Genomic DNA, 5,643 nt, shown 5'->3' with positions numbered 1-5,643 from the left:
CGAGCTCGGGGGCGGCGCCGGCGAGCGGGCGGGCGCTCAACAGAGGGTCCTCGGCCCCGCGGCCCGCGGCCGCGAAAGAAGCGCGGCAGCCCCCGCGGCGCCCTCCTGTCCCCGGGCTGACGGGCGGCTCCTCCTCCTTTGTCTGGGTGCGCGGCCGGCGGGGGTACCGCTGGCTTCGCCCCCGCCCTGACTCCCGCTACGGCCGCGGCGGGAGGAGAGCGGCGGCCGGTAGTCTCCTCATCGCCTCCCCCCCGCCCTCCGCACAGGCCACACCGCCCAGCCGGGCCCGCCCGAGTCGCCCTCCAGAGGGCCTAGGGCCGAGAGGGCGCGCGCGTCGGGCGTGCACAACGCAGGCCGCCGCCGCCCCTGCCGCAGCCGCTCGGAGCGGCGGAGCTCCGGGTCCCAGCAGTCGCGGCTCGGCCCGCCCCCTCGGCCCGCGGCTCTTTTGCCCAAGTCCCGGGAGAAGGCCCGCACGGAGCATGCGCGCCCCTGAGCCCGCCGAGGCGTCGACCCGGCGGGGGTTGCAGGCCGGCGGCGGGGGAGTGGAGTAGGCCCCTCCTGGGAACCTTGCGCGGAGGCGGGGTGGGGGTTCGGCTAGTCTACTTCCCCTTGACCTTCCAAGGCAACTCTGATTCCCTGAGCCTGGAGCCCCAGGAGTGCAGTTCTGGGACGAAGTGCGAGGATGTGGGGAGAAAAGGACCTTTGGGCTGAGCTGTTACTTAACTTACCTGTGCTCTGCGGGGCTCCTTTGTGTAGATAGGAGATAGCAACTATTTTGTAAGGTCATGTTCTGGGGACGCAGAAAGTGCTTAGAGCATGGGTTTATACGACCAGAAGATGGCAACGTAAACTTAAAAGGCCTTTCGCCTGAATACACATGGAGTAGCCACAAAAATGACTTTCTAAAACTTTCAGATGATAATTGTTCTGTTAATTGTGTTCTTCAACTCCTGTAGACTTCAGGTTGTACAGAACCTGGATCCTGGGATGTAGTCATAGTCAGGGCTCCCAGAAAGGAGCCCGTGACCTTAAGTTTTTCTGAGTTGAAGAGGCATGATCTCTGGAAGCTTTTTCATTAGCCCAAATTTATCCCACGCAAGATGCTGAACAAATTGTTTTTAGCAGGTTGAAAAACAAGTGACTGCACCAGCAGTGAGGAAGGGAAAGGAAGGACAAACTAAACGCAAGATGCTGAACAAATTGTTTTTAGCAGGTTGAAAAACAAGTGACTGCTGGTGACTGTCACCAGCAGTGAGGAAGGGAAAGGAAGGACAAACTAGAAGATAGCTTGTGCCATGATTTCAGTTCCAGAATCAGTAGCTGGATTGTTTTCCCTCAAGCACCACACACCATTTTATCTTCCCCAAATAAGAATGGCACATTTCGAATACTTAAGAAGTGATTTTTTTTCAATGGAGGTGTCCACTGAGTCAAAAAGGTCCTAGAGGGCCGGTGAGATGGCTCAGCAGGTAAAGGCACCTACTACATAAGCCTGATGACCTCAATGGGCTCCCTGTAATGGAGGAAGGAAAGCACCAACTGCACAAAGTTGTTCCCTGACCTCCACACACGAAATGACATATATATATGTCATTTCACATATATACATATAATACGCGATAATAAAGTTTTTTTAAAGGGTCCTCTAATAAATGGCTGTCTACATTCCCATGTACCACCCTTTGGCTTACATAGGGTCCTTACTCTTCCCTACAGTTTGACTCCAGCTATAAACTATGTGCTGTCAATCAGACTATGATTGTGTTTTTCATAGGAAAGTCATTAGTGGGAAGTTTTATTCTTGGCCAAGGATATTTTTGGAAGGCTCCTCTGGGCCAAATCTGGCCTGAAGATGCATTTTTGTTTAGCCAAGTCTGCATTAAATTTTTTAAATTACCATTTTTAAAGCCAACAATTTATCCATTAAAAAAAAAATCTGTATTTCCGGCCTCTTTTGACAAAAATCTGGCAACACTGTGGCCTACTGCATTTGTGCAAGAAGAAATGAACAGGCTCCAGGGAATGACTGTCCTCCTTAGGAAAGTATGCCACTGCATTTCCAGTTGGCTACACTCCCTATCTGGCACTCTTCCCCCTTTTATGTAACCTGCCTAGTCTTTACAGGCATCTGAGTTGTGATCTCTGGGCTAGGCAAACAGAAATGTGATCCACATGCATGCAGAGGATAATCCAAGAATGACACCAGTAAAAAGTTTCCTAGCCAGACAAGTGGGCCATCTTAAAGAAAAAAGTTCAATCCATACCTCACACTACAGGGACTGAATTGCCCAGTATGTCAAAGATTTACATGTTAGCTGGGCGTGGTGGTGCATGCCTTTAATCCCAGCATTTGGGAGGCAGAGCCATGCTGATCTCGGTGAGTTCAAGGTCAGCCTGGTCTATATAGTTCCAGGACAGCTGGGGCTACAGGGAGACCCTGTCTCAAAAAAAAAAAAAAAAAAAAAAAAAAGAGATTTACATGTTTAAAAAATGATTTATTTTAGAACCTCAAAGTAAAAACTACTTTTAAAAAATTATTTATTTATTTTGGGTGTTTTTTTGAGACAGGGTCTCCCTGTAGCCCCAGTTGGCCTGGAACTCACTATGTAGACCAGGCTGGCCTCGAACTCACAGAGATCCGCCTGCCTGTGCCTCCCAAGTGCTGGGATTAAAGGTGTGGGCCACCACACCCAGCTTATTTTTATTTTTTCATGTTTACAAATGTATTGCCTGCATGTATGTGAGTGCACCCGTGGAATGCCACAGAGGTCAGAAGAGGGCTTCCAATTCCCCTGGAACTGGAGTTAAGGACAGTTCATAGCCATCATGCGGTGCTGGGAATCAAACCCGGGTCCTCTGCAAGAGCAGTCAGTGCTCTTAACTGCTAAGCCATCTCTCCAGCCCCAAAACTACTTTTATAATACAAAAATAGATTGATAAATTTGATTTGTTTAAATCTGAAAAAAAATCACAACTGCAGCAATTCCTTTTTTGAGTTCATTTGCCTAATATTTAGAGGAATTCCTATAAAGCAGTAGAATTAAACCTCAAATGAAAAGAAGATAACATATATTTTTAAAAGATACTTCACAGAAAAGGAAATATGTGTGCCTTAAACATTAAAAATACTAAATTTCACTCATATTAAGAAAAATGCAAACTTATACTGTCATCATTCGACTATGATAGATCAGACCATTTAATTATATGGTAGTGAGGACTATATGTATGTCAAAGGTACATAGCTGTTGACCTAGCAAATTCCAGAAATATGTCAGAGATATACTTGCCTAAATGTGAAATCACTTAGGGACAAGGTTATTCATTGCAGTGTTATAGTAAAACACAGACACACAGAGTAAATAATTTAACGTTAGGAATAGGGTACTGTTTCAATAAATAATAGCAAATAATTATAGTGTTTATTTAAAAATACAGGCTCCTGTGAAGTATTCTCCAAAATATGCTGCAAAATAAAAACACAGTAATACTCAGAGTATGAGACCATTTGTTTGGGGGATTTTATTTGTTTGCTTGTTTTGAGACAGGGTTCTCAGTATAGCCCCAGCTGGCCTGGAGCTATGTAAACAAGCTAGCCCCAATTTTACGGAGATCTGCCTGCCGCTGCCTCCAGAGTGCTGGGATTAAGGGCATATGCCACCAAAACCAACCATTTTTTAAATATTTTATTATTTTATGTGTAAGTGCACCCATGTTGTGCAATGCCCACGGAGGACAGAAGAGGCTATTGGATCCCCTGGAACTGGAGTTATGGACAGTTGTTAGCTACTATGTGGGTGCTGGGATTCAGACACAGGTCTTCTGCAAGAACAACCAGTGTTCTTAACTGCTGAGCCATCTCTCCAGCCCCAAACATTTATATTTTTCTAAATAGGTGGTGTGTGTGTGTGTGTGTGTGTGTGTGTGTGTGTGTGTGTGTGTGGCTGCAAAAGATTTTTGTTACCACAGGGATTGAAAGCTGGGTGGCTAGAAGAGAGAAAATTTTCACTTGTTTCATAAGATTTTATTTTTACTTTATGTGTATGAGTGTTTGCCCACACGTATGTGTATGCACCACACGTGTGACTGGTGCCCATGAAGGCAAGAAGAGGGTATCAGATCCCCTGGAACAGGAGTTATAGGCAATTGTTAGTGGCCATGTGGGTACTAGGAACCAAATCATGGTCCTCTGCAAGAACAAGTGCTCTTAACCATGGAGCCCTCTCTCCAGCCCCAAGAATTTTCACTTGTAACTTTGGTAGCACATTTGAATTTTCATCCACATGAATTTACTCCACACATTGTCATTTTTAAACATTTACTCTGTGTGTGTGTGTGTGCGCGCGCAGGTTCAGGTGTAGTGTAGAACATGCATTGCGGTCAGAGGACAACTTGTGGGAGTCAGTTCTTTCCTTCTACCATGTGGATCCTGGGGATCAAATTCAGGTTGTCAGACTTGCTAGCAAGTGCCTTTACTCACTGAGCCTTCCCACAGCCCTGATTAAGTCACTTTTCATGAACAGTTTCCAGCCAGATCAAAACCTTTTGCTCCAAGTAGTAAAACTGGAAATATTAAAATGTTTGGGGCATATGTATATATAACAAAAGGTCAAACATACATTTAAACTTAAATACACTATCCTAATAATCTGATAGTAATTTTGTTTGCCTTTTAAAAATTTTAGAATGTCTTCTTTTGATTTAATTTTATGTGTTTTGCCTGCATGTTTATAAGTGCACTCGTGTATGCAATGCCCAGTGGGGGCTAGAAAGGGACAAGAAGGGGGCATAGGATCCCCTAGAACTGGAGCTACAGATGGTTGTGAACCACCGTGTTTGTGCTAATAACTGAACCCAGGTCCTCCAAAAGAGCAGGCAGTGCTCTTAACTACTGAACCATCTCTCTAGCCCTCTAGAATGGGTTTTTGAAAGATAATTTAAAATGACCTAAGTACATCTTTCATTTTAAATGACAATTTTTTCACCCACTTAAAAAAAATTGGGGGGCTGGAGAGATGGCTCAGCAGTTAAGAACACTGTTCTTGCAGAGGACCCGGTGTCTTAGTTTGTTCTTCAATGCTGTGACAAAACACTCTGACCACTACCAGCTTGGGGAGGAAAGGGTTTATTCAGCTTTTGTCTCCCAGGTTGTAGTTCATCAGGGAGCCCAAGGTAGGAACTCAGGGCAGGAACCTGGGGGCAGGAGCTGGAGCACAGGCCATGGAGGAATGCTGCTTACTGGCTTGCTCCCCTGGCCCCTGCTCAGCCTTCTTTCTTATGCCACACAGGCCCACCTGCCCAGGGGTGGCACCACCCACAGTGGGCTGGGCCCTCCCACATCACTCAAGAAGATGCCCCTCAGACATGGCCACAGGCCAGTCCAATAGAGGCAATTTCCCAATTGAGGTTCCCTCAACCCAGGTGTGTCAAGTTGACACTAAAGCTATCCAGCACACCCGGGTTCGAATCCCAGCACCCACATGTTCCCAGTACCCACATCGTGGCTAACAATCGTCCATAACTCCAGTTTCAGGGGATCTGACATACTCTTGTGAAATTGGTGCACTTACACTACACACATGCAGGAATAACACTCATACACATGAAATAAAAATAATAAATAAAATATTTTTAAAAAGCCAG

Source organism: Nannospalax galili, unplaced genomic scaffold, assembly GCF_000622305.1.
Source record: "Nannospalax galili isolate Female #2095 unplaced genomic scaffold, S.galili_v1.0 scaffold253, whole genome shotgun sequence".
Taxonomy (NCBI): domain Eukaryota; kingdom Metazoa; phylum Chordata; class Mammalia; order Rodentia; family Spalacidae; genus Nannospalax; species Nannospalax galili.
The sequence above is the reverse complement of the archived record's forward strand: the minus strand, read 5'-3'. Positions refer to the sequence as shown.